This window comes from Ammospiza nelsoni, chromosome 3, assembly GCF_027579445.1.
Source record: "Ammospiza nelsoni isolate bAmmNel1 chromosome 3, bAmmNel1.pri, whole genome shotgun sequence".
In the NCBI taxonomy this organism is placed as follows: domain Eukaryota; kingdom Metazoa; phylum Chordata; class Aves; order Passeriformes; family Passerellidae; genus Ammospiza; species Ammospiza nelsoni.
Window position 1 is genome coordinate 78,737,587 of NC_080635.1, and position 26,690 is coordinate 78,764,276.

Below are 26,690 nucleotides of genomic sequence, written 5' to 3' on the forward strand. Positions count from 1 at the left end.
GAAACATATACACAAATTCATGGCTGTACTTCTTCAGAAATACAATATGAGGTTATCAGTGAGACATACAATATCATCTGACCTGTTTTAGGATGAGCTGAACACTGCATTGACCGCCCTAATTTTTCTCCCTTGACTATCAGTGACTCATTCAAACATAGCTATCTAAATTTTAGATGTCCCACAGAGGACAGATAAATTCCACAGTTCATCTATTCAATGCAAACAGATGTATTCAAATGGCTGACCAAATAAGCCCATTATCAAACAACATGGAGTCTATACAATTTATCAGCTGCAAGTATTTTAACAGAGAAAAACCTCTGAGCTTTGACAAGTTAATGTGTGAGTGAAGAAATAGGTGTCTTATTTTACAAGCCAAGTACCAAAACACATAAGAAACTGGAGCTTTAACAGATACCATTAAACAAAGCAATTCTTTGAAACATCCAGTGTTGCAGTATATGTGAAAGTGCAGCAACTTGCTCCAAAATATATCCACACGTTTTTGTTCCATCAAGTATAATGTTCTGGTTTTCTGTGAGTTTGGGGGGCATTTGGGGGTTTTTTACCTATTTTTATTAAAAAGGCAAGTAAACCAGTTTTTGTGGATCAAAAACTGTTGCCTAATTAATTACAGGATGCTTTAGGTACAATCCAGAGAGGCTTTTGATTGCATCCATCTTTTTCTTTATATATCAGAATAGGCACATTTAACAGTTCTACTCAAGTAGATTAAGATTCATGTGTAGGGAATTGTAGAATTAGGACTTTTCAGGTTTGCTTCTTGATCTAGAAACTGCCTATTCAATTCACATAGAACTGAATCAGCAGTCAATGAAATGAGTGTTTAAATTCTGCTGTCACTGAAAACTTGGCAGCCCAAGGGATGCTGATAACACAGTTCCAGTCCAAGCACTCTGGCCAAATCTACTGAAGTTTTTAGCCTGTGCTATCTATCTTTTCCAGCTCCTACTTAGAGCCATTGCATCTGACTGGCTAAAAGTCATTGCATTTTTCCCCACAGCATGCCTCAGTGGCTGGGAAAATTCTTGTATCCTCTATTACAGAGGAGGACAAAGGCAGATGGATTAAACAATGCAGGCATCTAACTTTGTTTTGTCAAATTATCACAGAGAAAAATATGCAAAATAGGTTCTGAAGAGATTTCAGAGATTACCTAACCCATCATGATGTCCCAGCCCAGCATCAGTCATACCTCAGTCATTTTTATCTGATAATTCTTTAACTTGTATCTTAAAACCTTTCTTTAATTGAAATTCCACAGGCTGCCAAGACAATTCTAGTGCATCACTATCTCTCATGTAAAAAGATTTTCTGAATGAAATCTTTCTTAACTTTTAAGCCTTGCCTTCTGTCCCCTAATGGAGAACACATTATTGTCCTATTTTTTGTATCAGTCTCACGTCTTTGAAGCAGACATATCTTTCTGAGCAGACATTTCTCCACTTCTTTGAACATCACATTTTCTACTTTTCTGCTGATGCTATGATTCTACAAACATCTCTCAAGTGTAGCAGAACTCAGACTTGGATGTTCCAAGCTGAATAACTAGAGTTTTCTTTCAGCTTGCATATGCAAGTATCCAGTATATTTTAATGATATCCTTACATACCTAAGCTGAATTGCTATTTACATGTTTCAGTGTCTCAGATCAAAGCAATCAGGTTCTTGCAGAATTAAGTCTTGAGTGAGAAATGAAAATCAGAACTTGTCACAGTAATTCCATGAAAATTGAGACAAACTTTATAATTGGGTACGAAGATATGTTAACTACTAATAGGATATTAATAATAGTTCAGTATATCAACATCTTAAAAATCAATCCCTGAAAAAACTCTTTCCCTGAATAAGAAGGTGTTCTGAAGAAGAGAATAAGAGTCTGGACCTATATTCTCATGCAGTTACTCTAAAACTTACATAGAGTCATTCAGAAAAGAGATTTAAAACATCAACTCAACACCCAGAGAGAGGCTTGAATGCTGCATAAGAAATGCATTAACTCTTAAAAAAAATTGCACTCAACTATATAATGGATAAATTGACTAGAAATTGCTAGAGAAGTCTGTCTCTACTGCAAAGAAGGAATTATATTACAATACTGCTTATAGCATCTATTCTGGAAGGCATTTTATGAAATTTAATGGTTGGAAGGAAAGCTGTTATGTCACTTAAGTCAGAGGGCAAAGGTTCTACCAGCAGTGCTCCCCAAAACCTATCTCAAATGCATTATTCAGGATCCATCCTTGATAATGTCTATTCCCAGCATAAGAAAATTTTTGCAAGTATGTATTACAACATTTAGCACAGAGTGATCACAGCTTTGGAACTGCAACTGTTCCCAAGGCTGTGTCAATGATCACAACTATTTCTCTGGAAGGACTCAGTGGATTGTTTATTCATATGATGGACTGCCTTCTTTGAGTAGCCTCGGTAGCCATTTATTGTATCAGGCGACCCCCAGCCAGGGAATAACATGCAGTGACTCCAATGATTACAGAAGGCTGAAGTAAAGCTTTATTAAGGTATACTATATTAACCTAAAACTATACTATACTCTCTTCTACACTATACTAAAGAAAAACCTGTCACTCTTTCAGACAGTCACAACACAGCTTTGACCTAATTGGTCAATCAATAAAACAACCATCACCAGAGTGCAATTAACAAATCGCTTCTGGTAAACAATCTCCATAACACATTCTATATGTGCCAAACAACAGGAGCAGTAAATAGAGATGAGAATTGTTTTCTCTTCTTTCTCTGAGCTTTCTCAACGCCTTCCCCAGGAGCAATCCTGGGAAGGTTGTGTCTGCTGCTCTTTGTGAAGAGAGCTGTAGCCACGGCTCTCCATGCAAACTGACTTTTGATAAAAGCTATAAATTAATAATAGAATGGTCAGTTGTAACAAATCTGGCAGGGGAAGACTATTCTGAATTGCTTCCAGGGGTGAGAATATAGAAAACCAGTATCACAGAATTATGGAATATCCTGAATTTGAAGGGACCCACAAAGATCATCCAAGTTCAGCTCCTGACCCGTCAGGACAGACCCAAAGTCACACCATGTGCCTGAGAGAATTTTCCAAGTGCTTCCTCAACTCTCCCAGGTTTGCTACTGTGACCACTTCCCTGGGAAAAGCTGCTCCATTATGCAACCACCCTCTGGGTAAAGAACCTTCAGCTGTTATCCAACCTAAACCTCTCCTGACACAAACTTGGTCCATTCCCTCAGGTCCTGTCACTGCCACCACAGAGAAGAGATCAGTGCCTGCCCCTCCTCTTCCTCTCACTAGGAAGTTGTAACTGCAGTGAAGTCTGTCCTCAGTCTCCTCCTCTCCAGGCTGAACAGACCAAGTGACCTCAGTCACTCCTCACACAGCTTCCTCTCAGGGTTCTTTACCTGTAGCCCTCCTTTGGATTCTCTCTAATAGTTAAATGTATTTTGTGTATTGTGGCACCCAGAGCTGCCCCAGCACAGGAGGTGAGGCTGCCCCAGTGCAGAGCAGAGCAGGACAATCCCCTCCCTTGTCATGCTGGCCCTGATGGCCCCAGGACAGGGATGGCCCTCCTGGCTGCCAGGGCACTGCTGGCTCATGCTCAACTTTCTTCTGATCAGTCCTCTTTCCCAGCACTGTTCTCCAGCCTCTCATTCCCCAGTCTGTCCATACATCCAGGGTCACCCCACCGCAGGTGCAGAATCTGGCACTTGTGTCTGTTAAACTCCATACGGTCATTGCCCATTGTCAGGTTTGAAAAGGTCTCTTTGTGGGGCCCCTCTGCCTTGAATGGGCTCAAGAACTCTTCCCAATTTAGTATTGCCTGCATCTTAGGATACTATTGCATAAAAAGGGCAATATAGAAGAAATCCATTTTAACTCTAGAAAGGTAGAGTCCAACCAAGTTGTTGGGGTTTTTTTTACACTGAGATGTGCTTTATAAAGTGATAATAATAGAGGCCATATGATTAGGTGGCAAAAGTTAAATTCAACCACTGTTCTTGGTCTTTGCCATTTCTTTTTCTTGAAACTTCCACCTGTCTTATCACCAGTAGGTGCATATAGATTTTAGGTCACTTTCCTGCATTACTTTGACAACAACTTAAAATATTCACACCCAAAATGATTTGCAGATAATAATAAAAATATGAATCATAGAAACAGAACTATCAAGGCTGATAAGGTTTGTACACTTTTATCAGTATGCATTTATTTTAAAAGACCCATCCAAATCAAGATACGTGGAGATGTTTACAAAGCATGAAATGTTATGTTCAGATTGTCAGCTGGTATAAATTTTAACAATTTCACTGGAATCCATGCAGCTACACCACTGCATATACATCAGCTGAATCTCCTGGGACATTGGTCATGCCTAACCACACATTTATTAATGTGGATAGCAGACATTGCAGGGGAATAGTGTATCTCCCACCTAACTAGGTTCCTAATGACATATAACAAATACACAGATTTCTCAGTTTAGAAATACACCAGTTATGAAACAGGATGTATGACACCAACTCAAAATTCATCATCTCCTATGTCATTAACTGGCCAAACTGCATTACAACTTCTGTGTTAGCAGGCAGGTCCATATAAGCATGCCTTTAAGTGATGGATCTTGAAATTTGTCCTGGCATGGGGTTAAGTACAAAACATTATGATCCACTGTACATTTCACTGTACATTAAGCTTGCCTAGAAAGTAGTCAGTATTTTAATGTTCAATTATATCCTCCTAGGCCACCACAATGGACTGCCAGCATGTCTTCCAAGAGAGGAAATTAAATATGCACAGAATGGTTTAAAATAATCAGTACTTTAGGAAAAGAGAATTACTGCTTAGAAAGTCTTTAGCAAAAATATTTATGGAAATTTTATTTTATCAACACAAAATTCTTACTTGCAGACACTCTAACCTCCTGCCCAGTACTGGACTCAAGGTGAGGCAATCTGGCGCAGAAGAAAATGCTCTTCACCTACACTTCAATTCTGAACACTTGTGGAAAAATGGAATAATAGTAGTAAATTGCTGACCTACTTTGCTCCTTTCAGGTTTGTACTATAGGTAATACAAAGAGCCTTTCCACTGACCTGGTGTCCCTGCTAGTGACTCTGACTTCTGCAGAGCAGGAGGATGTGTGGTGTCCACAACAACAAACCAACAGTTAGGTAGTACCACGGTGTCAGTGTCACACCAATGGTTTATACACACCTGGAGTGTTCCCACATGTCCCACATGCATCTTCTAAAATCATTTTGGTTGCTTTGGTCCTCAATCCCCACTTTTATCACACTAGAACTTATATTGGGAGTTTAAGTAATGTGTAAGCCCAAAGTGATGGAAGAAATGACATTTCTTTAAAGATATTTGACATTTGGACCTGATTTTTGTGCATGGGCTTGACATATTTTTGCAAATCTGTGGCATTATTAGAAGAGCCATGACTTTGTTCTTGAGCCATAGCCCAGTGTTGTCATGTCAACATGTTCTAGGCAAGCAATGGTTGTTCATTGGTTATTTAAAAGCATTTCTTGAGGGTTGAGAGGAATTTAAGAAATCCATATATAACGAGCTTGATCCAATTCCTTTAGAAAATCCTTACATGGTGATGGAAAACATGTCCTTTAGATAGTCTCAACCCTAAAGTCATTCTAGCAAGGGAAAAGCCCAGAGTTTGAGTGTAAAAGGTTCAAGCCAGAGGGAAGGTTCCTAAGGGCAAATCTGGAGTGCAATGCCTATGTCATTGTGGTGTGCAAGTCAAGACAAGTAAAACCAGTGTTGATGCACTAATTAATGTGAAGGTAAAACTGGAATTTTCGAAATCATGTATGAAGTATACAGCTATGTCAATAGGGGTATTTGAGAAACACTGAAGATATTTCTCAAACATCTGGGCATGGCGTAAAGAGACATATGTGGGTTTTCAAAATGCATATTTTATTGAACAGAAATTTTAATGGAAAATTTTCACACTAACTCAAGGTTATTGCAATGATCACAACAGAATTTTAGCTTTTTAATCCCAGGCACTGGGACCGCCAAGGCTGCAATGAAAGATAAATGTGCCTTGACAGCAGAGCTATCAGGCTGCTTGATTTTCTCTTTTGATAGGTTTATGTTTCATGCCAATCAATCCAGCTCTACTCTGCAGCATAGTCATATTACCTTTATAATGTAGCCTGCTGCCAGCCTAAAAGCACTAAATAAATATAGTGACCTCTAACTAAAGCAGGCAAAAATAAGTTAAGTGTGAGGATGGGCAAAGATTGTTTTAAGATTTTTTTTTTCTTCTGTAAATTATTTTATCTAATGGTTCAGATATTCAGAATATCATCAGATATTCTGATGATTACACATTTCCCCAGGGGTAAACATATGCTCAGTGCACTCACCTTGGGGTTTCCCACTTACTCATTGCAAGAATAAAGAGAAAACTCTCTGGGAAGATGTCTCTAAGGAGTAAGATCTCACAGTGAGTGATTCACAACAGAGTACATTCTTTTGTTGGAAAAAAAAAAGCCACAGACAACAGCAAATATTAGATCAAATGTTGAAGTGAATTCATAATTACTAAGTCAGATTCTCATCTCAGTTAATAGAAATGTGCATTCAGACTGTTTATTTGTGTGCTGAAGCTGCTTTGGATTTACTCCATTTTAATTAAGATCAGAATCTCACTCTGTTGGCTTAGATTTTTTTAATAGCTAAACTGTGCTTACATACAGCAAACAGATGAATTCATTTCCGGCCCTGTTCATTTAATAAAAGCTTCAGCAGCCCTCAGTACCTTAATCTCGCTCCTGTAATCAGGACAGTGCTTTGGGGGTATACCTAGCATATGCTGCAAATCAAGTTATCTCACTCAAATGTAATATTGTAACAGCCCTGACTTCAAATAACCAGTGAACTGTAAAATCTCAGTGCAGGTTATCTCAAATGAAAATTCCAGAGACAGAAACAGTTTGGAGGTTAATGGGATTATCTGAAGTCTCAGGACGAGGGACTACAATATAACTTTATGCTGGATCTGCAATACTGGGTGGACTAGCCAACTTGAATTCTTTTTTACACCTCTCCCACTCTTGCGATTTCCCTAGGTTCTATGAAATAATGTGAGGCTTTTGACAGGTACTCTAAAAATTGATTCTGACAAGCCATATGCAGTATAATATAGCTTCTTCCTCCATTTTAGAAACAATTCTCCTTCTGCAAACACTCACAAACATGTCTAGTCCCATCGCATTGTTCCAGCTATGCTCAGCTATCCGAATGGAATGGAACTCATCGTGTATCATAAATCTGAGTCACTACATGCTCTGATGGTCCTGAGTTTATTTTAAGGAGCAGAGGATAACAGATGAGAAAAACAAACAAGATTCAAAAGTAAAGGGAGAGCAACTGAGAAGCATTGACTAATCCTGGTCCCAGGTCATGCTCTGAAATATCTCATGGCTTTGGGAAAAAGAGTCAAGTCAAAATTTTCTTCAAGCATGGCAGTAGAGTGTCTAGCTTGGGGGATCTGACCCTATTATATCTTGAAGGATCAATGAAGTTGGACACAGTTTAGGAATAAACAGGCAGAATGAAAGCTGTGGCTAGAAATGGGCTGGAAAGAAAAATCAATTATCTTAAATTAAAAACATGAAAGTTGAAGTAAGCTTACCAGTTTTTCCTAGTAAACATATCTAGTATAGTTTTTAGTGCAAAGAAAAAAACCAGGAAAAAAATGCTATAATTAGAATAGCACCTGGTCTGGCAAGAAATATCCTGTGAAGGTGAGAAGTGTCTGAAGAAGAAAATTTTCTAACATGGATCAATGGCCAACAAAGGTAGTTTCCACATTATCAGTACCTGATGTCCTCCTTCTTCTACCCCTCCTTCCCCTACATCCCAGTGCAGATGGTTTCAGTTCCATTACTTGTGACAAATGCCCGAGCATTGTGTCTGAATTCTAGATAAAAGAGGGCAGAAAAATATTCTCAAGTTCTACAGAAATCTTTTAAACTGCAGTGAAATGACCATAAGAAATTACCCACTCACCATCTTAACTTATAAAAACCAGATAAGGTACAAATTAAGTATTTGGTAGAAGCCACAATGGATTTGAAATAATGCACTAATGGTTTGACACCAGAGACAGCAGGAGTTTAAACATTTTTTCCCTCCCTTGAGATTACATCTGCCGATTGTTTATTCCATTCAAATAAAATGTAACACCACAATTGTTTACATCTCTGTCAAATGACAGCCACTGAAAAAGTCCAAGGCATACACTGAAAGCTCAGGGTTTTAGTACTACAAAGAAGTGTCCTGCAGTCCAGCCAGGACTGCACCAGAGCACAGCTGTAGTAAACCTGCACACTATGCATTTAAATCTACTGGCACATTGTCTTCATCTGGGTCAGATAGGCTGGTTCTTATCTCCTGGCTTGATGGGCCAGTGTTGTCAGGGGAAAAATTTCAGCCAGGGTTCTCAGTATCTTCAACCAGAATTATAGTTTCTGTACTTAAGGGTACCTTAAGGCTCTGCAGAATGGAAAATGAGCTGCCTTCTTCAGACATGAGCTTCCATTTCCTTGTGGTCTAAAATCTAGGTAGGAAGATGAGCACTGACAAGCATCAATGTGAGAAACTGGCAGATAAAGCAAATGGCCACATGCTGGTATATAAAAGCCATTTTTTTAAAATATTAATTTCAGTGATGCAGGCAAGCTGAACTGTGTGCAACAGCCATTTCTGACTCTCCCTTTCTCCTCTGAAACAGAAGCAGCGTGCGTGAAAATGTAAAGCTGGGATATGTATAACTTTATTTTCCGCGCTGTGCACATTTGCATTTTTTAGTAGCAGCCTGTTTGTCCTTATGTCTATGCAAGGCAACGATATCTCAGATGTCTCCAAATGTCCTCGCTGTGGAACAGGAAGCAGCATAGCTGCACCAACATGGCAGAACTAATCAGTCTGGGCACCGTGCCCTGCTGACGCAGCTCTCCTGTCTCCAGGACCCCAGCTAACATCTCTGCAAGGCACAAAGCACATGCTGCTGAAATTCAAATACTGTAGTCATGGGGACAGACAGAGAGCAGCAAGAGATAACAAGACCTTACAGGCTAGTGGGTCAGACACATGAAGGGGAAGGAGAAAATTTATCCAATATTATACAATTATTATTTTTTTAATCTGAAGGAAACTGTGCATGTAGTTCGCCTGGAACCTTCCCAAGAGGTTGTCCGAGCTACTAGCTTAGGATTAGTGTGCCAAGTGCTCTTCATGCTCCTGATCATATGCACTACATCTATATGGCTAAAATTAACAGTGTCAGGACCCTTTCCTTGGCTCTGAGATCAGCAGCTTGGCCCAGATGTGTCCATGCTATGCTTCCAAAGTGCAGCTGCCTTCAGGCAGCCTACTGGAAATAGACGCCAGTCTGTGCTTACTTCAGGGAATTGCTCAGAGGACACTTGTTGGCTCAGGTCAAAGTCATGCTAGGAAATATGTTAGGAGTACACAGATGGTGTCTGAGCCCTCAACTGGTTAAGTTGTTAGCATAGGTGCTGCACTCAAAAATGATTGAAAATACTCAATGTATTTGAAGAGTGACTGTCCAGCTTCTGCGTGGTAAGCACAAAGACCAATGTGTTCACACTAATTGCCACAAAACCCAGTGAAATCCAGACACAAAACAGCAAATATAAAACACAAAACAGCAAATATAAAACCATGAGTGCCTACCCTGAGCTAAACTCAATGCTTTCTGAAATGTGCTGAGTGTATCTGATATTCTTTTGAACTCAGGAGACAGTACTTTTCAGGCCTGAAATATTGAGAATATATGAGCCAAGAATGATTCACACTGTCAAGGACCTAGAAAAAAGGAGAACACATGAGAATATGACAACAAACTGAATTTGGAACACTATCACTTTTGGTCCCAAGGGGAAAAAAAATAGGTTGCTTACACCATAAAAATTCTGTAGCACCAAAAAAAAAATCCAACATGAAATTTACTTTGTCTCCCAAGTGAATTCTTTTTCTCTTGTTCAATACAGCATTTTTCTTTATAGCAAATATAAACACAACCACTAATAGACCAGCAATTCATTTTTCTTCAGACTCTATACAAAATTCATAAACAGGATTATGAGCTAGACTTAAATTCTCTACCAACCTACTTAGTATAGCAGAGCTCTTTTTTGTATTCTTTTTCTCTCCAGTAGCCAAAGAAGTCCTAACTTAAACATTACCATAACTCAGGCTTCTATTTAACTCCATGATCTAGAGTGCCATGGCCTTTAAAGCATAAGCATATTTAATATCAGTATTTTAAGGAGACTCAATATGCAGTATTCCAGTGCACCTGATTAATAAAGCTTTTTTTGAGCAGCCATGTGTGTTCTGTATTGTATGAGAGCAGCAAAAAAGACCAGAGGAATCTCATGGGAGCAGGATAGGAATACTGATGTGGCATTGCTTGCCACAGGGAAAAGAGGAGGAGCACTGCTGGGAACTCCACGCTCCCATGCCTCAAAGAGCAAAAGGATTCTGGGCTTCTGGACAACAAATAGAACCTCACACCAATGCAAACGTCCTTCACCACAGCTTTGACTGTGCTGGAGCCAATTCCGCTTCTCCCTCAGTTCAGACTCTGAGGTACAACTATAAGGTGATGTAAAATGATCTAAACTCATGACATCCCTGATGGGCATATTCTGTGCTTTCTTCTGCATTCTTTGAACTTGTTGTGTATACTTTTTTTGACAGATTTCTGAAAATCTGAGCACAAATTCGACTGGATGGCAGAAATTATTCTCTGCTCACTTGGAGTGAAACCATAATGAGGAAGCCAGGTTTTGAGGGACTCCAAGGCAGAACAAAAAGCAGCAAGGTTTTCTCAGCACACGTAAGAGGGCCAAAAAAAAAATCTCTCAATTTTCCCCACGTCTCTGTCTCTCACACACATCACATGACAAGAACAATAAGTTGTGGCACAAACTGGAATATCAATATATCCTTCATCAACCTGAGGCTGAAATACACCCAGATAAAACCTATTTTTAGCCTGCCTTGGACACCAGCCAGGATTAAACCAGAAAGAATAAGACTGCAATAAATGCTGGTAATGTAGATAGGAAAAGAGGACCTTAATTCATATGATATGAAGGTGCTCCCTAGTGAATCCATTCTGAGAAGATTTTAATAATGGCGCCATCCTCATTCTTGTCATTGGTATTGCCTTGTTTGAACTTAGCCTTGGTTGATGTTTTTCAGCCCACCTTGTATTGCTTGGATGATGCTAGGCAGCAGATACCTTCATGGAGCCAATGACACCCCCTGCCAACATGACAATGGAATATAAGCTGCTTTTTGAGAGCCTGATTATAATGAGACTGTTTCCCAAGGCTATGTCCAGCTCCAGAGTACCAGAGACCCTGATCCCACACCACACATGCACACGGAGACACGGACACCAACGTGTTTGAAATAAGAATGTCCCTCAGAAAAGAAAGAAAAAGAGATTCACTGGCCCTGCTTTCCCTTTTCCTACTTGTATGGTCCAGCTTGGTGTTTCTATACATTTCCTTGGTTGTATTTGCCTTTCCTGGCAGCAGGACTACACAGTTCTTCTATCAAGGCACCTTTGCAGCTCCAGAGTGGTCCCCTCCTGGGGAGGGACAAGGCAGAGGGATTTACATGAAAGAGGGAGGTGCCCTGAGGCAGCTCGCAGAATCCAGAAACTGCTGTTATGAAACCGGGCACTTGATTTACTATTTTTTTCAAACATGAAGGTCCAGCTTGCCCAAAATCCTGTCTCTGGCAATAACCAGTACCAGATGTCCAGAGGAAAAAGACTAACATGGGGTAATTAAAGTATACACTAATCCTTGCACTTCTCCACTTCTTCGTGATAGTTAAAATTCGGATTAAACCCTGAAGCATAAATTTCTTTTCCAAAACTCAGTAGTACTAATTTTCACAGCTCTAAAAATTCTTGTAGTGCTTGATTCTTCTTCTCTGCTTGTGAAATTTTGGTCTTAAAAACATCCTGAGACAATGAGTTCCGGGAGCATGGGTATTTTATGTCCTAATTGTATCCTTTCTAATTCTAATTTCTCTTCAGTTTTCATTAAATCCATGTTTTGTCTCTTCATAATTTGATGGGGAGACAGAAAGTCCGGATCTGAATTCTTTCAAGATTTATCATTTCATTTAATTTGATATACTTCAAGTTTTTTCAGTTTATTGTTCTGCTTTCCAAATAATGACAGTATTTTCAACCTCTGTTCATGTAAATCATTGTCATGCAATTTCTCAACTCCTTCCCACAATTCATATTCAGCAGTAGCATCCCTGATTTTCTGGTGATACTTCACAGATACTCACAGACCCATGTCAGACTACATCACTGATGTGAATGGTCTGTTCTTGCCCTTATATTCTACAATGTTTAGAATTCATATGCTAAAATAGGATTTACTTGAAGCTACTTTTAATTTTTCTTTTCTAAATAATAAACTCATTTGAAAAAAAATCTGATTTTACTAACAAAGTTACATTACAGGCATACTATACTGCCCTCTCTATATAAAAATAACTTCATAAAACAAAACTTTTCAAGGACTGATATAGGCCATTAGCAGTGCAATGTAAAAATAAGGCAGGAAATATCATGTCATTATTGCAAGTCAGGTAATGGTCACTAGAACCAGTTCATTCCCAAATACACCTATTTTAAGCAGCAAGACAAGGCAAGAGGACAAAGCTAATGGGCATTCAGTATGATAGCATGGATTGAGCTGAATGATTTTCAGCTGGAATGCATTGATCTCAGAAAGCATTAGAGAACTCAAAGTCCATCCTCTTTACTCATCTGTATGAGTCATCCTCATTAAATTCAAAGGATCTCCGAACATCTGTGTAACTGTAAATTGAATTTTAACACTCAAATGAGCAGTGACTCAATACAGCCTTCCCTGCCTGATACCAAACCCGGCAAGTGAAGAATTGCCTGAAAGCAACAAAGCAGTACAGAAATTTGACTTAGAAATGTCAGACTCAGTATATGACAAGTTTACCAATTTATTTCCTGTAGATTAATAAGATACAGCTTTTAAAATATTTCAAATATTACAACTATCAAAATGCTGGTATAATAAATTTTGTACAGAGAGGATTAAACTTTTTGTTTTCTCAAAGGTACAAGCAAATAGACACCATAAAAAATGTTAAACAGAAATATACAAAAGATAAGGATCTAAAGAAAAAATTAGTACTATTGAAGATGACCAATATTTTCAACAGAGTCCATGATATTAAATGAACCAGAGTTTTCACTTTAATGCTCATAACATTTGAGGCGTGATTTATTGGTGAAAAAATTATGTCAAGTAAGACCTAAATGTAAGAGATGTTTGTAGTTTTGAGTGCTATATGCAATAATAAAAACATTTGTAAATGTCAAGGGATCAGATTTGTAAAAGTATTTAGATCTAAACATCAAAATGATGATTCAGGATACCTTTCTCAACTCTGAAATAAAAGAAAGTTAAGTACCAAGAATCCCTCTGAAAATCTCATGGTTTTGACTGGGGTATTTTGGGGTTTTTTTAAACCGGAAGACCTTTAATATCTTGTCTGTTAGAAACAGACCCACACTGGTCTTCACTGTATAAACTTTTTTTATAAAGTGGAGCTCCTAAACTACTTTATTCATACAATTCATTGTATATGCACTCACAATTTTGACCTTGGCTTTTGGTTCATCTGTGGATGAGGCATATGTTCTTGCAACCAGCAAAGCTTCATTCCTGGCTATAAGCATGCAAGGATGTTAAACAGTGGAAGGGAGCACTCTGCATGCTGGAATTTGGTCACCTGCAATTCTCAGACGTTAGACCATTTCCAGGCATGCTATGGCTTTGCTTTCCACAAACAGTAAACTTGAGCTCAGACCACAGACTATTTCCTTGAGGCATTTTGGACACAGTCACACCACTGCATGAGGTGAGTACCGTGGGCATGAACTTTATGTACAGGGTGCCACAGAAATGTCCTGGGCACTGCAAGGTGCTGGGCACAGCTCATGAATTATAGGATTGTCACAGTGAGATTAGAAACCGGTGGTTTGCTGGTTTTTTTTTTTTTTTTCTATTTCTTCTATCTGAATTTTATTCATAACCAGTGCAAACTGCACAAATAGTCCAGGAAAAAGGGACTGGCATCCAGTTCTCTCTGATTTCAGAAATGTGCTATAGCCAGTAGAGAACTGTGTTCTCTCTGCACACACCACTGCAATCATCAAGCCCTGACTCATCAAGGGATCACTGGATGGATGGGGGAAGCTGCTTTACATTTCAATCATCCCCAATAGTAGAAATCTTCAAGGCTGAAATTTCTCACCTCTCACTTCTTCCAGTGACCACTGCCTGACACTCCCTCTGCTCTTTGCACTGTAGTCATCACTGACCTGTGTCTGATCAGAGCATTTCTGGCTGCAGGAGAGATTTCCAGGACCAAGGGTTTACATATCCTACTGAGGGCTCACTGAGCTGCAGCAGAGCAAAAGCAGCATTTTGGTTCTTAGTTCCTTAAACTAGAACTTGTCCATACATACTACTACATATTTAAGTTGAGACATTGACAAGCCTTTGTGGTGCTGAATGAATTTACTCATCCCTCAGCAGGGCACTTGCTGGAATATAAACAGCTGCATCCTCTCTTTTTCCTTAGACATGTCGTTTTCAGGGAACTCCATTTTCAGCACTAGAGTTTAGGGTCTGGCTGTAATGCAGCTATTTGTAATGTAACTCTTATCTTTGCTGTGATAGTCAGAAATCTTTTAATTTCTGGTTTATAGACATAAGTTTGGTTGTCCTCCAGCATTATCCTTTGGCTTCCTGAATTCTATTATGTCAGGACTAAGTAGTTCAAAAGGGACATAGTGACCTTGCTCTAAGGTTTGGTCTGAGAAGGATTTCTGTACTTTCAATCATTGAAAGCTCTCACTCCAATACAGACTAAGAAAGCCATTGTCATTATGGCCACTCGTATTTTGCCGTGTTTCTGGGTGGATTGTCATATGTAAGGCTGCATGCAAACAGAACAAAACATAAAAATTATTTCAGCATGGCTCTGAAAAATAAAACTCTCTTATTCTCCTGTTACTAAAAATGTGAAAATACAGAAAATGACAAAGTGATGTCCCAGCAAAACTTGACCCCAAAAACCACCCATTCAGATATATTCATAATTTAATTCTGACAGGAAATGCTTTTCAGGACTCATTCATGCTTGAAATTATTCAGTTTTGTAGAAGAAAAATCCTGTTTATTGCAAACAAGATATTTCCTCCTTTTTTTAACTGAGAAAACATGTGTTTGTTTTTAAAGGACACAGTTTTCTCTGTCATTACACATGCCTTAAACCATGGAATGAACATTTTTCTGACTGTTTTTTCTTTTGTACTACAAAGTCAGTAGTGATTACAAAGCCATTTCCTGCATCATAAAATCTATTAGAAATGTTATAATATCTGATGTAATTAAATAGTTAGAATTGTAGCAGTATATCATGATTTAAAGCTGCTAATGGTAACATTGGAAGACAATTCTGTCTACAAACTAATTGAAAATTTGAATATTTTTTCTCTATTGGGTCAAATATTCTCTATTGGGTCAAATATTTCTTACTGGGGGAAAGTACTTTATACATACATTGTCATTAACTCTTTCACTTTGCATAACAGGTTATCAGATACTTTGTCACTTTTAAGAAAATTTTGGAATTATGAGGGATTTGTTTTGTCATTGTTACCTTCATGGGAATTGAAGTCTCTCTACATATAAATAGTTTGCCTTCAAGTACCTTATTTTCTATTTTGCTTGCTGTGTATTTTAGCTAACACAATTAGTCTGGCCTGATTCAGCTACTTTCTCTGCAAAATGTTGACATTTCAGAAAACGAAATATCACTAAAATGGTGAAACTTTGGAATATAATTTATCTGCATAAAAATGCAGTGTACCAAAAGCTGCAATGAGTGCAGTTAAAGGCATTAAGGACTCCCTATGCCATAATTTTCTCCAGCCCTTAAAAGTCTAAAAAAGTTTATATCCATTCCAAATTGAAACACTGGAAATGGAAGAATAAATTCTATAATTTAAAAAACTTCGGAAAGACTGCAGGAATTAACTGATATAGGTCTTGATAAAAATTCATTTCAAATTTATTGCAATGGAATAAAAAGCTTTATGGCTGGGGTTTTTATTTACATACTCTAATTGAAACACAATAAAAATTATGCTTGATAGGAAATATTTAAACAATAGTGAAGCTTACAATAACCAAATTATACACTGGAATCACCATATATACAGAGAAAAAAAGTCCAATAACAGCATTTCCAAATTATCCCTATTAAGGTAAAATGTTGACTGTGCCTTCTCATGTATGTTTGTATTAATTCTCATGTGCGTTTTCCACCCAGCAAAGATGACAAACCTACTAAATCTAAATAATAACACATGAGAAATATTCACACCCTGGGAATTCTGTCCTACTCATAGAGAAGAGATCTGCAAATTCCACTGAAGTTAGAAATTTATGTCACCTGAACACTTAAGGCAAGGTTAGCCCAACAATTTCTGCCATTATAATTTGATATACAGGTCCCATCTTTATTCCAATCTGCTGAAATTGCATCCCGACCAAACAAACCCTGTGGTGTTGCAGTTTTAGATCTGTGGAGCAGAACTGGGTTACAATAATGCAGTCTGGAAGCAATAGGAGATATAAATTACTTTGACTCTATAGTGCTGATTGACATAATTATGTGAGAGAAAAGATAGAGAAGATCTATTAGGTCATCTTGTCCATTCCCCATGATACATTGTAATGTCTCCAAAGAAAATGTCATTATGTGTTGTGACAAGGACCTGGCTATTACTAATGCTATTAATAATTGCTGTGGCATTTTTAATTCTCTTGCTTGGGTATTTTTTTCTGTAATTTGATAATAGATGCCTTGCTCTTTTAGAATGTTACCAATACGTGCAATATGGTTGTATAAAATGTAATAGAATGTCTGATTGTCAAACAAAATTATAATAAGTCAAGCTATAAACTATTTTGTGTGACCATAGTGTTAAAATGTTACTCTATGAAAAACAGAAACAGCAAAATTGTTCAAAATTTATGTACTTGGGTCTGATCCCACTTCTCATACAAAACAGAAAGGAACTTCTAATCTTCCCTGTTGTCCATTCTCCATTCTGTGGAATTAAATTTTTCAGGGCTTTAGGGCTGACCAGGATTTGGGGATCGGCACCCTGCATGCAGAACAAAAAGTTTAATAATTATTCAATATTTTCTACATAAAATTTAAAAATTTTATGTCTAATTTTTTTCTTCTGGTGTTGTCTACTCTGTCCCTTTTGGTGGTTGCAAATCCAGACAGTGTTACAAAAATCACCCTAGAAAATATTGGTCAACCTAATGTTGAGTTTGACAGAAAAGATTTTTACCTATGAACTACCCAGCATTCAACTTTGGCCATGCATCCTTGTGGGATTTAGATTTGTTCTACTGTGTACAGGCATGTGATGCCAGAAATTCCACACGGCTCAGGAGATGAGACACAGGTCTGGGTCTTGGGTTCAGGATTCACAGCTCTGTTAATATCCTACCTGACATTAGACAAGTCACCAAGGTCCTTCATGCAGCTGTTTAATCTCTTAATTTGTATATTTCTTCTATTTACCTTGCAAAGTTAACATCTGTGCTGTTATCAGGTTACAGGGGTTCCATACTGTTGTCTCCTTAGTGCTAGAGTTTTGTACCTCCTTCGTGTTTCCCGAGGGCAGCTCCTCCAAGCACTGAGTCTTTCCTTTTCTCACAGTAACCAACCAGCTCCAGTTCCCTTCTCAACCAACCAATGCACTCTTTTATAACACTCTTCTCATTGGCTACAGCTGTGGCCTGCTAAAGTCAGGTCTGTTCCTAATTTCTAATAATTGGCTCAGCTGAAACTCCTTAGGGGTAAGATTACTTTCTATACTACCTTTATTTTCTTATATTCTATCCCCCTACACATCTAAACCACAGCCAGTCCCTGGGTAAGGTGTGGGCTGGCACTTTCTTCTCTCTTGCCCCAACCACTGCTTGCTGTGGTTCTTAGGGAGAGGAAATAGAACCGTGGAATGGTTACAGTTGGATGGGACCTCGAAGTCACCCAGGTCCAGCCCTTCCTCCATGGGCAGGGACAGGGACACCTTTCACCAGACCAGGTGGTAGAAACACAGCCTCCCAGGCAGGGATCAGTGCATTGCATGTTTCAGCTGATATCCTTGTAGTGCCAGCTGTACCTCTGCTGTGATGGGACATGCAGATGACATCTGGCTGCAGTTTAGCCCGTCAAGATGATAGTCCTGGAGTTTGGTCAGGGACTGCACTGCAGATTTGGTTTGCACTGCAGATAACTAACAGGACCTTCATAAACTGATGTATTTCTGTCACGAGTTCTTCAACACATCAGTAGGAGGTACAGGGCCCCTGACCAAACTGCATTACCAGGAGTTCTCCAAACAAGCTGAACAAGATTAGTGGTGCCTTTTTTCTTTGTAGTCTGCATTATTTGCTATTTGATCTTTTTCACCCCCTGATGAAAATTAGAGATATCTTTTCACCCCTGATGTAAATTAGAGACACATTTTATGTGAAAAATTTGATGTATTTCTATGCCAATTTCAGTGAACAAATTTTTTCTAAGACAGTTTTTGGTTTGTATTCTCACCAAACAAGAAAGCATAATGACCATAAATTTAACTGATGATAGCCTGATAATTTTCTATAAAAAGTGTGTGTGCATTTATGTGTGCAGGATCTTTATTAATACTTATGAAATAATTACTAGATGCAACTAAATTAATTAATAACTTATTTTAGAACATATTTTACAAAAAAACATTAAGAATAAATCATTAACAAGCAATGTCACAACTAGCTGTTATAACAAATTTTGTAATGTAGATTTCATTAAAAGTACACACATGCCTGATTAATATATGAATTCACATGGTAACATAGCATCCTTTAAAGTACAATAAATTCATTAAATAATAATCAGCTGTACAAATTGATATAAAAAGACAGTCTGAAACTGAAATATAAAGCCATCTGTAATGGAATGATCAAACAGTCTTGGGCTAACTAGTTTGGGAAACACAAAGAACAGCAGAAAATTAGTGAGCACAGCTTGAACACTTTGTCTAAAATAAGTACTAGAAGTTCATGTCATCGTTAAGGGCTGAATTAAGTAAGGTATGTGATGGCTTGTTTCTCCATCTTTTGCTAGGCCACAGAGGAAGAGATTCTTCAGGAGGTGACTGAAAGCAGCACACAGGGTAGGAGCTCCGCATGTCCTACAAAGATGCCGCTTGGGAGAACACCTCTCCTTCTGCTGACTACACAGAAGGTCTGTGGAGATATTATGTTGCTGAAATACACAGTTTAATTACTTTGCACAAGTCAGATGCTGTGATTTCTCTACTAATCATCAACTACCTGTGGAAATTGCTCCTAAATCCACCATTTACCTGGCTGCACATCCTACTTTGGAGCTATTTTGCTTTGAGATAACCATGCAGACTTTTGAAGACATGTTTTTTAAAGTAAGCTCTATGTGCTGGCTCTAAGGCTCACTTTTAAAAAGCTGCAGTCAATTTTATCAGTTGAGTGACTTTGAAGACCAATTTTTATGAAGGATTCTTTCAAACTCAGGCTGTTAATTTATTACGTGCTGATCAGTTAATATGAAAGAACTCTGTGTTTCGGAAGTTCAGTAGTTCTTAATTATGAACAAGTTTTGAAGCACCCAGCCATGCATGACAGACTTCCTGATGCCTCCCTGTCTCTCTTCCTGCAGCCTGGGCTCTTCCCTCCAACACTCATATTGCCTGGAAGGGTTTGCCTTTATCTTGAAGATTTTTTCGAATCATCTGAAAAATTCAGAGTACAGAACGTGACAGATTCCCAGCATGATTTAATATGACAAATCATATCCTGTGCAATATTGCAAATCAGGGAAGGTTAATTAATACTTATGTCAGAGCTAGAGGATTCCATGTTGTGTGTGGTAGCCCTAACTTCAGCATAGAAATTAACAATTATCCATTAGAAATACTGAGCCACTTTCTGATCCTGCAGTATTTGACTAAAAATCCTGAGTGCATGTCAGTGATGCCTGATGCATTAGTAACAAACCTGGCCACAGACTGTGGGGGAATTCTCTCAGAAATATATATCTGAACAATCCCAGGTTATAAATCACTGAGCAGAAAATTTCTTCCATTGAAACTATCAATTAATGGGGATCCTGCAAAGACAGAACGAACTGGTCTAGGCATCTTGTTTCAACTGAAAATCAATTAGATTTTAAATGACACTAAACCACATTCTCACAAAGTGCAACACTTTTGTTTCCTAACTTGCAGTATGGTGTTGACAAAGACCTGGATTCATTCATTCTACTCTATGCATCTAGTATAAGGTAGTTATCTAAGTTTCATATGTAATTAGCAAAGAAAGAAACAAAGCCCAAAACCCATGAAATCAATATCCCTCTGAAAAATCTCCTTTTTTTTTGCAGTGGCTATTGAGAGTGCTTTGATTAAGTGCACTACTTCTGGACACCACAGATGAGCAACCTTCTCCCTCCTTGCCCTTTTTTCATTGTCTAGGTATGTCAGGAAAATCAAAATTCAAACAAGTCACCTATAATGGAATGGTACTTTTCAAAGAAAATAATTTGGTCAATGAAAGTAAATTTCCAAAATGAGATGTGATGTCAGGACCCCACCTAAACTAGGAACTTTTAGAGGGCAATGGGGTCAGAAGTTTGCCTTTTGTCTGCTATATTACTTTCTTCTTGCTATTTTTCAGCATGTGAGAATGGTTAGTTCTGCACCAAAGGACTTGGATCCTACATCTGAGCATTTCCATCTCCTAATTGTTTTCTGACTTAGAAAGACTGTAATAAATGTAAGGGATTCAAACATGACAGAGATGAATGCTGTGTCACAATTTGGCTAGATACATATTATAGTAACTTTGAAAGGATTCCCTCTGGACAAACTCATGCACTTCTATGGGTTTTTCCTTTCTCTGCTTCTGTTCCCTGCACCTCTACCTCCAAGCAGTGAAAAAGGAAAAGACTGAGAAATAAATCTTTTCTTCACATATTAAATTTCTTTTAAAAAATATTTTCCAAAACAATTGCATGAATTATTCATTACCTCTCTTTCTTTGTTCCTATTAATATCAGCTTCCAGAGCTCTGTTTGTTTGGGATTTTTTATGCAGTCCTTTTGGTGCTTTGCTCATTTCCATTGATGGGGTGCTATTTATTTTGCAAATGGAAATGCCTGCAACTAAACTATTAATCCTAGAAAAGCTTTGATGAAATTATTTCATTTCTCAGAATACTGGAAATGCAAAAAAAAAAAACTTTCACCTCTCTGAAGAAGGTTGCAATGCTTAATGATTTTCAACATGCATTAGAGAGCTACAGTAAACTGGCCAGAAAGAATCTGTCAATATTTTCTCCAAGTATGGGCTAGGCCTAGAAGTACTGAATGAAGCAAGAAATCCATGTGCAGGCTTTAAACCAAGGCCATGAGACCCAGTATTCCTCCATACGGATGAGTGCCATAATCTCTAAGTTACAGAATCACCATCCATTTCTCTTTCTGTCTCTTGGGTGGGGGCATAAGAGGGGCAGCTAAAGAATCCTGCGTGATATCTCACATAGGGGTGTACAGTCTTCCCTCACTCCCCATTTCAGCTCCCATTACACAGATTAATGATTAGGACAGGCTCTTATTCTGAATTGTCTCAAAGAGAAGAGAGAGCAAGTCCTGTGCTTCTCAATGATCTGTCTTTCAATCCAATTCTCAAACTGATGGAGACCTGAGGATGCTGTTCTATTTTTCTCACCTTTCAAAGAGAAGAGCAGTCCCACTATGACTTTTAAAAGGAAGATTGTAATTACCTATTTTGAACCAAGGGCTCCAAGGTGCAATGCACTCAATACCAGATTACAGTGTAATGCTTTTTTTCTCATTATAACTAAACAAAGCATGAAATTAGTGAATTCAGACACAGCTCTATGTAATTTCATTTGTTCAGCATACAGAGACATAGGGCAAATAGGAGAGCAGAGAGATGCTCTTTACCTCTACTCTGCTTTCCTGTGGCATGCAAACTAGAAAAGCTGTAACAGGGAGGATCATATCCATCAGAACCAGGAGTCAGCTGTAGCCCAGAAGGGATTGACACTGTCATTATCATCTGACAAATAGTTTCAGCAGGAACTGCTGCTTACAGTAAACTTCCAGATGTTGGGGTTAAAAGTTATCCTACAGAGGAGCATGCAGTTCTCCAAGCTGCTGGGCTCCAAACCCAGCTGTGCATGTCCAAAACCTTGCCTCATTAGCACACTAAATAAGTAAAACCTTTGGTCAGTTACCACATTTCCTCAGAAGAGTGGTTTAAAGGGAGCACAAGCTCCCACTGTGGTGTCAGGAGAGATGAGAGAATTGTTGGCTTCCTGTTGGTGTCATCTGCTCATAAACAGAGATCTGCCTCCCTGCTCTGGCAGCCAGACACAGACCACTCTTGGGAAGATGATCTGGGATTTCAAAGCCTGCAGCATTTGTAAAATAAACAGAACTACTGTACAGGCTCACTGGACAGTTGTGCCCTTAACTTTCCTGCATTTTTCTCAAGTTTCAGAGTATTGAGTTACAATACTCTGCCCATCTCACAAAAATGCTTTTGCCTCTCCAGTAGGGAGAAATGACCCTGATCCTTACCCTGACACTGCCCCAGGGACGAGGCCCATAAATCAGGACAGATTTTGCCTATCAGGACTCCTGGTTGACATGGGGTTCTGCCAAACCCTCACAACTGCTGTCAGGCCAGCCCCAGGTGAAGCCAGGGGCAGCCAGCTGGGAGGCACAGGGACAGCCCCAGCCCGGCTGCCTGGCACCTCCCTGGGGCACCTCCATGGCCAGGCAGGGTGGGTTTGGAGAGCAGCAGCATTGCTGGGCCAGGGGCTGGTGCCGGGGAGCTGAGGGCCCATGTGTGCAGCTTTGTAAATGCTCACCAGATGCAAGAATTCATTTACTTGTGCTGCTTCAAGTGAAATAGCCAAATTCTGGTAAAATGGTCCCTTTGAAAACCTGGCTCAAATTTGACAAAGCAATAAAACCATCATCATTTATGTCCTGCTATCTCCTCCCTGTGTTTTTTTTTTCTTGATCTCAGTCCAGAAGAAAGAAGCAATAAGCATAGTGAACACATCATCAAAATTCTCTTTTACTTCTTGTTGTCAGCAGAGTGTGGGGAAAAACAACTGGGATTTGGAGGGTTGCAAATGCCTCCAAGAAGAGGTAAGAGTTTTTCTCAAGATAAAAGCCACTTAGAGGCTATCATGTCTGCAGAGAGGAATATAGCTATCATCCATCAGCTACAACTCAGAACAAAGTGGCTGGAAACTTAGGAAAGGAAATCATAGACCACATAATAATAAGAAAAAATGTATTACCATTGTGTTCAGCAGTTCCTGTTTCTTGCAGGTGCTATAGGAATGTTTCAGGTTTAAGCATGTTCAGAAGAAATATTAAAGGTGTATAACAAGTAGAGTTCCTTCCTCTGAATATAAAAATGGGAGCCCAAGCTTTTGGGATTAACAATCAGACAATTGATAGTTAGCAAATATGGAATTACTTTCAGAATACAATAGTGCTTGAATTTCCCTTAATTGTCAAGGCATTCTGCAATAGGACACTTAGAGAAGTCATTAATTTGATGCATCTTCAATTGTTTATTTTTCAAGGGTGCTCAGTATCCTGCCATCAGAGCAGTGGCTGTGCAATGTTAAACACAGGCCTTGGGTTGTTGTAAACAGTTTGAATCACAGAATGGTTTGGGTTGGAAGGGATGTAAATCATCTGGTTACAAGCCTCTAGAACCTGCCGTGCTCCAGTATGTCACAGGCTTTCTGTAGATACTCTGTTTTACCTATAAATCTCATGTGGTTGTCTGAGATGCTCTCAAGATGTCCCTTTAGGGAACTGAATTTTTCACCATCATAAGCGTTCATCATTCCCTAAAACTCTTATGGCTGTGAGATGAAGAGCAAATCATTTGCATGCAGATAAGAACTCTGACAATTGCTATCCTCCTTTAGAGAAAAAAAAATAGGAAAGGAGCTAGCAGGATGTTAGAACTATTCTAGATAATTCTTATAGAGGCATTAATAGTGGAAAAAAGATGGGCTCCTGAAAAGAGCACATCTCACTCTCTTGTAACTGAACAAAATTGTAAGAGGCATTCATGTCTGTTCTTAGCTGTTCCCTACCTGCTTGTTTTGGTACTCCCAGAGAGATCATTCTCAGCAGACACATGGCATAACCTTGCTCTAGAAAATCTAGAGTTTTAGCTGATCTCCTACCTGGATGACGCATTCAAAATTCTTACTCAAGAAGATGATAAACAATTGGCACCAAAATCTGTCTGTAGGGTTGGGCAGATATGGTTCTTCACACACAGGAATACTGAGTCAGGGTCTCACTGCTTCTGTTTCAGCAGTTGCAGGGCTTCCTCAAAGTTTGGTCTTTGCACTGTGAGGAGGGTTTGGAAACAGAACCTTCATATTAGTGATGCTGTAAATATATTTCTTGTACCTCTAAACCACTGAATTCTTACAGGACTCCTAGCAGAAACTGAAATGAATAAACGTGCAGAAAGTGCTAATCTGCAGAATGAACCATGAGTGGTAATTTATGCATCTCATAAACAGCTAGCTAGCTGTTAACTTTACAAGCTCTATTTTGAGGTTTCATTATCTCACAGAGATAGGCAAATCTGCAACCTTTCACTCATTCAGCAGTCTGCAGTGCTTACTTGTACAAAGTTCAGGAGTTTGAATAAGAAGGTGCCACTTAAAACAGGCAATTATTAGGGAAAGCAGCGTGGTACACAATTAACCAGAACAGTACTGCAAGCAAGAATATGCAGCAGTAACTTGCAAGAATAGCCCAGGATGCCTCAAGCAGAAATAGAGTTTAGGCAAGCAAAACCACAGTGAGCTCAGGTTTGTGGTCAATATTAACATACACATTTTTCAGCCAAACATCTCAAATAATCTTGAGAGATGTGAGGAATTGTACCATCACTTGTATCCTTGAGCACCACTGATGGCCCTAGCAGTCATTTTGGTAGTCTTGAAACAGCCTGGAGAGTGGATGACCTTTCAGCAAAAGTTATTAATTGCATTTGGTCTAGCCATGTTCCTTACAGCGCCTGCATGATTAAAATGGTCAGAGTTTTTTAACGGACACAAGAGGTTTCTCTTAGACATTGTCCACAAAATCGTAATTATACTTCTTTGTGAGGCTACAGAGATAAGCAAAAGGTCAAGGATGGAGTCACAGCATCTGCTATGATATTCCATGCACTACATTAAGTTATGCTATTCCAAACTCACATATGGTGACACCTTATTAATTTTAGTCAGGCAGTACTTTGCTGGATCTTCAATCTCTCACTTCTCCTGCTAAAACATTGAATAGGAGACTGTACAGTTAAATTTTTTTAAAAGCACTTCACAAAATGTTCATGTGATTTTCAGTCAAAAGGGAAACAGGCATATATTTATGCCTGTATGTGTGGCCATGTTTTGTGTAGCAATGCTCAGATATACACACACATGTTCATCTGTATACTTCATTACAGAGCATTTTTTTTAATTATGTAAAATATCATTTATCTAACAGTGTATAAACTAAATGAGAAAAAACATCAACAGCTTGTGTGTGCTGTTCCTGGATTTACAGTTGATCATTGGCTCACTGATGGGTGGGAACACATCTGCTGTTTCTATTCAGAGTTGTTCATGAGCTGTGTGGTCTAACCCCCATAGGTGGTGGTCAGGAATAGCAGAAAAGGGTGCTTGACTCACTGAATAAAGATTCTATTTTCTTATTAAGTCTGCGTAACTGAGTTCTCATCAAGGGGAGAAACTGACAGCCCATTGTAAAATTACTGATAACACAAACTGGTCTTCAGAGTTTTTATTCATCTTTCAGTGTCACTTCATAGCTTCACCCCTACCATTCTTCTGATTTTCTACCTCTTCCACACAGAAAGTGTCTTCATGTTGGATTGTGCAGTGGCTTAATAAAATGGATTGTGACTAGCCAGGTCTAAAACCTTTAGAAAACTTTTACAAATGTTATATGTTCATCTTGCTCTTCAAACCCAGCCACTTCTACACATAGCCCCTAGTGTCATCTATCCATCAAAGGAGGAGGGTGATGTCAAGACAGGATTATCACAGACCTTCTCTGGACCTCTATCCCTGGCACATGAGAGACTGCCATGTAGGGTCTTTGATAGCAGGATGAACTCTGGGGCTCAGGGTCCAGGAATATGCCACAAAAGTCATTCCCAGCTAGGAGCATGCATTTTACCAGTGGTGCATTGGGCTGGAATTCCAGGAAGTGTGAATGGCTTCTCCCTTGCTGCTGTGATGCCACAAGTCAAAACAGGTATTATATGGCATGTGGGACCAAGAAAATTCTCTCCATCATGCCTCATGTGAAGGCACATGAA